The sequence below is a fragment of the Topomyia yanbarensis genome, chromosome 3 (genome assembly GCF_030247195.1).
Source record: "Topomyia yanbarensis strain Yona2022 chromosome 3, ASM3024719v1, whole genome shotgun sequence".
Lineage (NCBI taxonomy): Eukaryota > Metazoa > Arthropoda > Insecta > Diptera > Culicidae > Topomyia > Topomyia yanbarensis.
The window spans coordinates 283722047-283735101 of record NC_080672.1 but is presented as its reverse complement, the minus strand read 5'-3'; positions in this window follow the sequence as shown (position 1 = coordinate 283735101).

Here is a 13055-nt window from a genome sequence, read left to right as displayed (position 1 = left end):
CGTGTTGATCGTCTGCAATTTAGTGTTTGCAGTGAAAGAAAAGAGGGTCTAAGACAACCAGCTCGAATAGTTTTGATACTGCACTTAAACACGAGATTCCCCGATAATTGTCAATGTTCGATTTGTTTCCTTTTTTGTGAACTGGAAACATGTGCGCTGCTTTCCAGCAGGAAGGAAATGTTCCAGTATTGAGTGATAGCACAAAGACTCGCCGAAGTGGTTCAAGAAGCCCGCTGATGCACTTTTTGACAAAAATCGAGGGAACGCCATCTGGGCCCGGGGAACTAGATGCTTTCAGCTTGGAATTTGCTGCAAGAATGGCAGCATTATCGACACAAATTCGATTGATGGTTCGTCCTAGAGAAGGAGTTAGATTTGAAGCGGCAGCGACTTGTTGTGAGGAAAGGTTCTCGTCGGAAAAAACGCTTGAAAATTTGTCGGAAAACAATTGGCAAATTTCCTTAGTGTCGGTGCCTAAAACTCCATTTAATGACATACAAGATGGTAACCCGGATTCTTTTCGCTGCTCGTTCACATATTTCCAAAACGACTTGGGCTTGGATTTCAGTTGACGTTCGACGTTTCGCTGGTATCTAAAAAAGGCACGTCTGCTTTGCTGTTTGTATTCGTGGTTGAGTTGAAAGTAGTGGTTTCGTAATGCAAGTGTCTTATGTTTCGAGAACTTTTTAAATGCGGCTCGTTTGGCAGTTTTTAATCGTCTAAGCACTGTTGATTGCCAGGGAGGGTGTTGATTTGTACTGACTGTTCGTTTTAGCACATGACGGTCGATTAGGTAGTTAAGAATATTAGAAAACGTCATCGCTGCTTCGTTCGCGTCATCATTGTTAAGATTTTCGTCCCAGTTTATATCCAACAGCGTGCTAGCGATGCTGTCGTAGTCAGCGTTTTTAAAATCGTAGACGATAGAGCTTGAGACGTCTTCAAAATTCACTCCTAGGCTATCAGCGAGTACAAGATGTAGTGGGGGATGATGGCGCACATGCTGGACTAAAGGTGTCGAAGCGGCGCAGCAGTACGGAGCGTAGTCCCGGGTTCGAAGGAACTACCATTCATCGGAAGGTATTGCTTGGTTACAAGGGTTTGTTTACATTTATGTTTTGGAAAGGACAATACGTCGCATAATTTAGATTATGATCGTTTAATTTAGTTATTATAATTCTGTTCAAGACGAAATGTTGGGACACACAGTTTATAATTGAACGCAAACTACAGAAGTAACTGTCCAAATTAGTGGTTAGCGTGAAACGATTTATTCAAATTTTTTCCGCAAAGTATATTGTGGCAGTTGGATTTTACGGCCATTTCCTATCAATTATGCGAGAAATCGTTAATAAATTGATCCTAGAATTGATTATGTGAAATGTATTGCTTTTGAAAACAAAACATGATTTGAGTACAAGAAAAACCTTATATACAAATCCACGAATATATCCAAAAAAAAAAATTAAAGGGTTGTGTACAGGACACGACCACGGTGACATTAAAAATGTAGCTTTTTTCAAGAGCGTGCAAATGTATTTTATCTATCACACATATCGACTCAAGTTCTTGCTCACTCGCCTGTTTTTTATGTTACAATTTGCTATATACCCTCCCCATTAAAACATAATTTATTGAAGGTCTTTTAACGTTAATCTATTAATTAATCAAGTATCTCACTAGGTAATTGGCATTATTTGGCTAATCCATCTAGTAAAAATAGGCTGGTCTGTCCAGAAAATATATTTAAAAGAAAAATTCCATATTTAGAACCGTGACGAGGAAGCCCACGCCCAGCAACGGAAATATACAGATTCTTCATGAAATATGAAATTTCATTTTCCATTTAAATTTTCAATAATGTATTAATGAACTTAAGTAAACAATCTTAAGGTTAAGTATTTCTTGATCGATTAGTGGTGAAAAAAAATGAAATTATTTGATAAATTACATTGTTATGCAACGTTCGCACTACCAGTTAAAACGGGTTTTATGCTATCTTGGTGACATTTTCTCTTGTTGCTAATTATTAAAACGTGTTATAACTCTGTAGTGTAAACATTGTATTATTAAACCAATTCTGCAGCGTTTTATGTTATATAGGTGTTTTATTTGGTAATAGGACTGACATAATTATATCTTCAGTACAGCGGTTTGTTGCATAATTTCAAACAGATATATTTTAAAATTTAAATTAGTATACTCAACCGTTCTATTTGTTTTATACTTTAAAACGCAATTAGAACTGTGTTTTAAATACATAGGGCAGGACAGATACTCTGACTGGATAAACTGGGAAAACAATTTTAAGTCCAGTAACGATTAAGACATGGCTTGAATTTGAATCGAAAAAGAACACCCGCCTAAACTGCTGCTGGGACGGTAAGTTCTGTTTTAAAATTTTCCGTTGTGTACAGTACGAAACAAAAGTGTTTGAAATTAGAAAACAAAAAGTTCTGCTGGGAATGTGATTGTTTCCGATGCAATTACACTCAGGTTTTTTTACGCAGGGGATACAGGCCGTGCAAATGAAAACCGCCTAAATTTCAAAAAAACGCGTAAATGAAAACCGCGGAAATTTCAAAATTCGCGTAATAAAACCTGAGTGTACTCCCCTATATAAAATACTACGCCGCTGAACAGTGCAATAACTACATATAACTACATATAACATATAAAACATATAACCAAAATATGAAACATATGAAAACCAATAGGCTCTTTACCCTAGGCAGCTACAATGTGCCGTAAACATGGATTAACAAGTTACAACGCACACGCATGCATAAAAATAAATATATTTTATTCAAACGCAACACTCTTAAGCAGCACACACCGTATTGAATTAAGGTTCAAGTTACCTTTTTTGAGCATGTGTTAGTTTTGAACGCTGGGTAGTATGGGTAGAAAAAATTGTGTTCAGCTTTGCCACCGGATTATACATTTAAACCTTTTCAAAACTCTAAAAGAAGCATATCAGCCGATTTATCAGATCACAACGATTCAATTCATACAAAATAGTTGCTGGAAAAACTAGCGATTTCGCTAAATGGTGCTTTTGAAAAAGTGGCTGTGATTTTTTGTCACACTACTACACCGTGCTGGGGTACGCAACACAACAGCGCAATGAAAAAACCACAGCCACATTTTCAAAAGCACCATTCAGCTAAGCCGATGGCTTTTCCGGCAGGTATTTTGCATGAATTGAATCGTGATGATCTAATAAATCGACTGATATTCTTCTTTTAGAGTTTTGAAAAGGTTTAAATGTATAATCCGGTGGCAAAGCTGAGCAAAATTTTTCTTACGCGCACTACCAAGCCTTGAGGTAACTTGAGCCTTAAATCCAAACCACCCCACCCCATTCATTCTGTGACACCGTGCTGGTACCCGAAAAATCCGGACATGGCCACCGCTGCCGAAAATGCATAGCGTCTACCGCTTATTGTAGTGCCCACACGCTGCAGCAATGATCTTACCCGTTCGACATAAGAACAAAAACTGATTCAAACGGGTACGCGTCACCTCTATTTATAAACTAACCGTATATGGTTTAGTCACATAGGTGCGAGTGTGTGCAAATGCCAACGTTGCCGAAAATCGATAGCGAATAAAGTACGATTCAGACGATACATCAGCTTCCGTCAACGTTAACGGAACGTCACCGTTCCGTCAGGATAAGTTACATGCAGTTAAATGGAGGCATTCACACACAACATCAACGGCACGGAACGTTTTGACGTACGGCATGTGTGAACGGGCACAAGAGAAAAGTATTAAACTTATCCTGACGGAACGGTGACGTTCCGTTGACGTTGACGGAAGCTGATGTATCGTCTGAATCGTACTTAAGGCATCGCCCGGAGACGATGTTGTTCGTATGAGAAAAGAGCAACAACTGATTTAAACGGACATGCGTCGCTTCTATTTATGACTTTTCGTCTTTTATTGAGTCACTAAGCTGCCCTCTTTTGACGGCTGTGTCTGAGAAATCTGCCTCACGAATGGTAATTTTCCCGTTTTTCGTGAACTTTTTAATTTTACCAATTTCCAAAAGTCTACTTTTATTGGGGAGATATTAAATTATTACCAATATTTAAGTTAGGTGTTTCTGAATCGGTTGGTGTATGAATGATTAAAATCCATCTAGTAATATCGGAGTTATAAGCGTGCAAACCTTACATAGTTTCGTTACATGGGAGATAGTTTAGATTTTAGAATGACACCTAGCCCCAGATAGTGGAGTAAGACATTTTTAATGTCAAAAATTATCTTGATCCAAAAACTCAAAGTTTTTTGTTCACTGTTTGTCACATAGAGTTAATTTTGAAAAAGATAATCAGCGTTTTTAACCAAGCATTGCAATGAAATTCGCGAAATATTGCAATGATGTTAACAGTTTCATTGAGTTTGTTCAAATACAAAGGTTGAAATTCAGGACAAGTGAATTTTATACAAAGATGCTAACAAAGTAGGAGGTTCATGAAAGAGTAGTTATCAGTCATCCCCGAGAACAATCGAAAAAATGAAAAAGAAGGCATACATAAAACTGTTTCTGCGGGAGGAATCACTCACCATCTTTGAAAAGAATATTAATATCATACTAGTTTGATCAACACTTATCTAAGACTTTTCATCCCAAAAATATTAATGGTTCTCTATATCAGGTGGAATCTGGAATTATAATTTTCAGTTAAAAGATGAGACTTTCCAAGCTCTCAAATTCCGCTGAATGCACTGTTCAACTACACACAGGTATTTGGCAAATGAAAAAAGTGCGTGTGAATTGACTTACAGACCACTAGGGTTTCTGTGAAACTAACTTAGACTTAGACTTCGTTAAAATATTAAACAACTTTTCCGGATTATTTCAAATCGGTTTTTAGTTGTTAACAAAGTTTTAGACAATTAAAGCACCATCTAGGGACAGAAATACGAACTAGTTCTATTGTTAAATCTATGTTTTCACGAAAAAAAACTTCAAAAGAAAAGTTGCTCTAGACCCCCCCGACGGATTATTTTGATGTTGGTTTCAAATGAAAGGGGAAAGCCCATTCTTTCATATCCTGAAGTTTCAGAGGTGCTGAATTTTTTGCATAAAGTTGTTGAAAAAAGACACCGTGGTTAAGGTTTTAATATGGGTTAGATTGGTATGCACTCCTACTTAACATTTTCTAAGCAGCTTTTATTTGATAATCAGCAGGGAAACATGATGAAGTTAGTGTGCAATCCGCCAAGATCATCGTTACTACGCACCTGGATGGAGCAAAGAGCCACTGTCTCAATGCATTCCCTGATCAAATCATGTGGTCTCATTACTCGTACACGTGTGTGCTCGAGGCAATAAGTATCAAACTAATGGTCCGGTCAAATATAAGAACGATACAACATCCATCCATAGTATTTCTAATACATTCTGGCAATAATCCATAGTTGAAGATTAGATGAAACCAAAAGTTTTTTTTATTGCTAGTGTTTATTATTAATACTGAGAACATTTATATATCTTCTTTAGCAGTTCAAGGACGTACACGCAACAATTACATATTCAAAACGAGTGCAACAAACGAAAAAATACATTTGCCTTTCATATGTTCAGATCTGGTAGCGTTCTCTGATAAAGAAAAAAAAAACATTATAATTTCAAATTTATAATTATCAGTTACCAGTGCAGACCATCTGAGACTGCCAAAAAAAACGTCCTGCAGCCTCAGGACCAGTCCCAGTCAACCGGCCAGCCACGGCCGCGAAAGGAACACGCGAAACACGATTTTGCCCAATGCGCCCCGCAGATAGGGTGGCGTGTAAGAATTCAAATGCACTCTCCAACATGTTCCCACAGGGAGAACGCGGGTTCCTCCTCCGAAAATTCAAATTTGGTAGCCGTTTGTCGACTTTTTCTTTGATCACTGGTAGTCTTAGTTGCAGCCTGTAGCGCAGACAAGACAAGATCGCTTCAATGAAAGGATACAATTAGTCTCGCCATTACCAACGATGCTACTGTTTGCGCATGTTGGGCAGGTTTTGAGGTTGTTGATTTTTTTGGCTAAAACACAACTGATTTGCGTATTTGCTGCTTTTAGGGCGCAAACGGCATACGAAAAAAAAGTACTGAAACGTGTAATGGTTTGGAAAGATGCATTCCCTCACAGAAGCCAATATGTCGGGCGAACAATCAGATTCAAATCATTGCCGAAACTTCTCCGGGGCAATTTTGTACAATTTCTTAGCGAGGCAAACAGTTTGTTTTTTGTCGATACAAGGTTAAAACAGCAGCGGACGCTTTCGAAACCAAACCCGACATCGGAGAAAAATAAGATCTGTTGAAAATGTGGAAGCAAATTTTTTTTGCCACCGCCAAAATTTCGTAAGATTTCGAATGCCGTTCTCAGCCGGCAAATCATGAAATATTCCGTTTTACCCGGGGGCTTGGTACGTTCTTGGAAGATACGGATTCGAAGGCGTTTCCATCTCTACTGGTTTCTGTTCGGGTAAAGTTTGGGTTTTATTTTATTAGCAGCCTTTCTACCGATGCACTACTGAACTAGACCCCGAAGCTTTTCTCTCGTTCGGACAAAGCAACGTATCTGCAGACAAAAGGTTGCTTTATTCGTGGATCCTATTATTAAAAAGATTAATGACAAAGTCATCATACATGTCAAAATAAGATGATGAAAAACTCAAGAAAGGTAAAGATAAAAGAATAAAATAGAGATTTCTTTGCTTTTTTCTGATATTTGAGATTTTTTTACTAATGACGCTTATATACGAAATCTAGAGTTTCCGGCCTAATTTCTAATGCTGCGCTGGACTTGAGGAAAATTTATGCTAAATAACCAGAATTACAGACACTTTATACACAGAGACAAAAACAGTAAAACTAGCAACCATGAACGTTTCCTGGCATCACGGAATACCCCATAAGTTTTGCACGGGCTTCCCCCTTCACTTCCCCTCTCAATACCATCATGATCATTTGACTGCTCTTTTTGACAGTCCGTTTGGCTGCACTTTTTGACACTTCACTAGCCTTTGTATGAAGTGTCTGTAACCAGAACGAGTTATGATATTCTGGTTGCAGTTGAAAATCGAAATAGTGAACTTGCGCCTTTCGGTTTTTCTCCTATTTTCAGCTTGTGCAACTAAAGCCAGAGCTTAAAAAAATTGACATCGTTGCCTGAACTTGAAAGAAAACAATTCATTTCACGCCCGCAGCGATGAATGAAATTTTTGGTTTGTTTCAATCGTCATTCGTTCGGCCGACGCAGCGCTTTCAGGTACGGACATGTTCGGTTTCAGAAGCAAAGTGATTTTTTTTCTATTCTAGCTCTGAGAGGGATTATTGATCAAAAGTGCACCAAATATAGATTACGCAGTTCCCTTATGCTCGAAAATGTAGAAGATGCTAACTTCTGCCTTGAAACTGTCCACATAATAAAAAATGAATGCTTTGGTTGGTGAATGAATATATATTTCCTCTGCACTCAAGCATTCGATTCTGCATGAAATTTCAGTCAGCTGGAAAGTGAATGAATGAGGGAGGCGTTGAATCTGAATGTCGGTTTCGGTAAATGCAAGCAGAAATAGGTAACTGATTTTGAAATTTCGTAACACTGACTAAAGCGCAACTGGTGTAGATGATACGCAAGTTGATTTTCTAACATGTACACAAGATGCGCATTAGTTGCCCACAATGCAAATAGGGATAAAAGCGAAAGGAGCAAGTTCAATTTTTCGATTTTCAACTGCAACCAGAATACTGCTTCACGGGACTAGAGAAGAATATTTTAACAGCTTCGATTAATTAACCCTTTTATGCTCAACTTTTTTCTAGTACATGTAGGGTTCAAAACTATTTTTCCTTGAAAACGGTGGGGTCAAGAAACACGAAAAGCCTTTTTTCATATAGATAGATGCTTCCCTCGCAGTGCTAGAACCTGCTCAATTTTTACCTTCCAATGCTCAATACAATTCTAAAATATTTACAGTAGTCCACTTGGGTGGAAAACATAGGCAAAGACAGCCTATATTGATAAGTTTGATCAATTTTTAATAATATTGCAACATAACGAAGATATATGAGCAATTCATATTCCGTCGTCAACGTAACTGGTTTCTGGTAGCTCTGCTCCATCGGAATCCAATCAGACTCATTGCAATACCTTCAGTTCTAGAGCTGATCCGTGAAACTGTTAATACTCAAATGAAAGGCAATATACACATTTATTAGCCTTACTTGCTTTTGTGAGCAAATCTTACCTCAGTCAAAATTTTTAGCTGTTTAAAAACATTGTCATCCACAAACGACATGGGCATGAATGGGTTAAAAAGAAAAAAATATGTTCCGATTTTGTCAATGTCTCCATTATATTAGTTAAAAAGACATTTTTCGCAGTAACATTACTAGTTTCAAAATCTATCGCGGAAGTATAACACTTTTTGATACTCGGTAAATTTTGTGATTTTTTGCATAGTTTTGTAAATCACTATTTGCTATACCCCAGTCGTCAACAGAGCTAATAGCTTTTTTCTATTTTGTTTTTCTCATATAGAAAGGTTATGCAATCACTCTGAAAAACGTCAACCTAATCCTGGCCCGGAGGGCCGAGTGTTATATCCCATTCGACTCAGTTCATCGAGATCGGAAAAAGTCTGTATGTGTGTGTGTATGTGTGTATGTATGTGTGTGTATGTGTGTGTGTGTATGTGTGTGTATGTATGTGCGTATGTGTCAAATAATGTCACTCATTTTTCTCAGAGATGGCTGGACCGATTTGCCCAAACTTAGTCTCAAATGAAAGATGCAACCTTCCCATCGGCTGCTATTTAATTTTGGATCGATCGGAATTCTGGTTCCGGAATTACAGGTTTAAGAATGCGGCCACACAAAAATTTCTCATATAAACTATAGGAAAAATTAAAAATAGAATTTTTATTTTTGATGCTAAATGTCTTCAAGGTGCATGAAACGTCGAGCTTTGATGCAAACTCGAAAAAAAATTTGACGACTATTCACTTTTTTGGATTTTGGCACATTTTTGCCTTTCTCATATAGAAAGGTTATGCAATCACTCTGAAAAACGTCAACCTAATCTCGGCTAAATTTTTTTTTGACTTGCATAGGGTTTCTGGATTTTAACAGGGGCGTAGTTGATGGTTTACGGAGAGGGGTTACACCCCCCCCCTCTACCGTTCACTCCCCTCTCTTAAAAATCTCCTTAAATCACCCCTCAGCCCTCATACCCCTCCCCATCAACCCCATCATCAATTTAAGCTGGGGAGTCGTTCGTTCATGGAACTTTCGCCCACCTCACATACCCACCCCGCATGACAAAATGAGTTAGCAAGCAGATAACATTGATCTAATACTGATTAGGCTAATGAAGTACGAGATTTTTTTGTTTCAAGTGTTTCACCGTCGACACGTAGCTCATCTAGTTCGTGGCTGGCAAGCTATTGTGTATAAATGCAAAGTGCACTAAGAATGTAATGGACATTTCCACAACTATGTTGAACATAAAAAGCCTCCGTGTTATAGTTTAGAGAAATGAGAAAGGCACAATTGCACCGCTAGGTGGATTAAAATAGGTTTTTTTTTTCTTGCTGTTACAATCGTGATCGCTTTTATGTTTGTTCTATTTGTTTTTCGCGTTGATCGATTGATAATTTGCAGTTTCGTGACTTTAATCAGCATAATAATTATTAAACTAACTTAACACTAGTTAAAGTTTTGGTTTACTTTAAACTGCTGCTAAAGTTTTGTTTTCGACATAGTGAAGTCAATGCTGCAATGCTTGTTGTAAATATTCATCATTTGGTTTAAAGGGCCAAACTTGGCATAATTAGTGCGATGGCGAATTGTACAAAAGATGCTGCGGTTACGTAGTTGTCGAGAAGGAGCATAAAAATTTAGTTTCGATAATAGTTCGATTGAATCAATACGATGTGATACAATGTCGTTTACAAATGATACCATAGAAAATTCACGACGATCTTTCAAGGTTTGAATGTCAATTAGCATGCACCGTGCTTCATAAGATGGCAAATGTAGTCCAGTCCAACCTAGTTTACGAAGAGCGAACATCAAAAACTGCTTTTGTACTGATTCTATCCTGTTTGCATGCGTTGCTGAAAAAGGCGACCGAACTATACTACAATATTCTAGTGTTGAGCGCACATAGGCTACATATAATGTTTTTATTGTGTAGGGATCTTGGAAATTATAGCTTTTTTTACATTCAGTTTCAGAAGGCTTTTATTACACCATGTATAAAATATATTTACTTCGTTTTGAAATGTCTGAAAGTCTTCACCATTTCTTATTTCTAGAAATAGTTTCATATCATCAGCATATATAAGAACTTTTACATTTTTTAGAATGAAGGAAATGTCGTTAACAAATAAAATAAAGAATAGCGGGCCCAAATGAGACCCTTGAGGGACTCCTGATGTAACTTGAATTGGGATTGATTTTATCCCTTTAAATCTAACAGCTTGTTCACGATTTGTAATTTGTGATTCGCACTATGTCCCGGTCAAACCATTCAGAATTTGATTCGGAATCCTCAATGAAGTCAGTATGAATTCCAAATCAAATGCAACAACCGGTTCTGAAACCGAGTGAGTCGGAATCGGTTGTTGCATTTGATTTGGAATCCATACTGACTCCATTCAGAAATCCGAACCGGTTCCGGAATGAGTTTAACTGGGGTCAAGCTCAATTTATTGTCAAAATCGACATCTTCTGGTGGACAGCTGATTTATCGAACGTTGCATACAAGTTCACTTCTATCGATACGCGTTACCATACCCGTTGTTGTCATTTATTTTCCTGCACATATTGCATCCCCGGTAGGCGTTATTTCTCCGCTCAAAAGCATGGCCTGTACCAACTGCACGAAAGTCGTTCATGATTCTGAGCGAATCACCTATCGTGGGTACGTTCCACATGATATGTGTTAAGATTGATTATGATATTCGAGATTTCCTTGGATTGTAACGGATGTGCTGATTTGTTTTGTAACGATAATCTCCGCATAATGGCTTCGCGTTGTTGCGACAATACAATGACCGACGACAGGTCCCAAAAACACTAAGAAAGAAAAACACTTCTTTGCGATTTTTTGTAGAACATTGCGTGAAGCGAATTTATCAAAACTTTTGTACATTATAGTGTATCATTTTAATGACATATTGTAATTTTTCTATGCAAAAATTTCGACAAACTACTCGCTGACGAAGCTTTTTGTAGAACGTCAAACACGATATGTGGTGATACCTGCCATTCAAAAAGTACTGAACCGATTTCTTTCAAACTTTGCATACACATTCTCTGTAAACAATACCTAACCCCTACGTTGAGTGTTTGAGATAAATTTTCAATTAAGGGTTTTTTCTACTCATTTTAAATTAAAATTTATAAAAAAAAACTAAAAACTCCGCCTTTTTATGATTAAAACCCCCTTAATTGAATAAAATATCTCGAAAACTCAACGTAGGGGTTAAGTATTTTTTTACATAGAATATGTATGCAAGGTTTGAAAGAAATCGGTTAAGTAGTTTTTGAATGGCAAGTAACACCGCAAATCATGTTTTTTCCAGAGACGTTCTACAAAATGCTTCGTCACGGAGTAGTTTATCGATATTTTTGCATAGAAAAATTACAGAATTTTATTCAAATGATGTATTATAATATACAAAAGTTTTGATCCCCCCTTTAAGGGTGACATAGCTGTTTTAAATGATGTCGTGAAAGCTCTCTGGAAAGCTCCCCTCAAAACAAAAATCACTAATATTTGTGGAGCCAAAGTTGCGTTTGAAACGATAAAAACAGTTTCATCACCTGAGGAGCTTTTATGGCTCTACTCGTCGTCTGTATTTGATCCCAGGACGACGGATGATGAAGTTTCTACACCTGTGAAAGATTGTCTGGGGAAAGATCTACAACTAAAAATAGTTCCTAAGACAAGAATCTCTCACCCCTGAGCTTCATTTCTTTCAAAGCTGGCGTTAGCAAATCATTCAGGGATAAGGCTCTTCCCAAAGACACTTGGCCGGAGAACATCTACTTCCGTGAATTTGTGATCAATTCAAAAATCCATCAGGATTGCTGCATAGAAGAATCCACCATGTGGTGGATAGTAGCGCCAAGTTATATCGGATAAACTCGTTTGTCCAACTTCATGTTCCTCGGTGAGCAACCTTGGATTACCTGACGAGTCCGCGTCTTCTTCTGTATCAAGTAAAGCCAAGAAGGGTATATTTCCTTCCGAAGCAATACAAGATGCTGCCAGGCACGTAGCCAGAGGGGGGGCTAGGGGGCTAAAGCCCCCCCCGAAACTTTTCAAAAATAAATTTAAGAAGCAACATGTTTTTCGGTAACTCGTAAAAAAATTGTATCTTGTTTGGTTTCAACAAATTAATGGGAGAATGGTGAGGAAGATTGCTATTTCGAGCCACCGAAGACATCGGTCACGATATCTACTTAGTATGCCGAGTCTGATAACACACTTCCTTTCATATTGTGTGACTCGTCGGAAGAACAAAAGAAACTGTTACTTTAATTCTTGCTGGGGTGATCCGTCGGATGATTGAATCGTAGAAGCAAGAAGTGGTGCTCCAGCCAAACGTGGAGGCTATTGACTTCTGGAATTTTTGCATAACCGAACTTCATGATGGGAAATATTTGCTGAAGGTGAAAATAGAGGTTATGCTTACGAACATCGCCTTTAACGAGTTCTACCTTGTCAGGCATTCAGTACTTATGTTACTCAACAAATTAGCCTAGGCGAAACCAGTCATTTTGCAACTTGTAATACGTGGTTGATTCTCATATATATGGATGATGAGAAAATCAATGTTCGTCTACAAGATCTGATACCTCTTACTTGAACCGCGGGCGAACGACCAGGAGGTTAAAGCCCCAATAAACAAACTTAACTTCTTTGAACCGTGGCCATTAAAAGATTCCTGTCACATTTGGAAAAAATGTAATTTATTATAAAGGACACATCTAGGAATTAGACGGGTAGGGTCAGCTAGGATTTCGTCCTAGC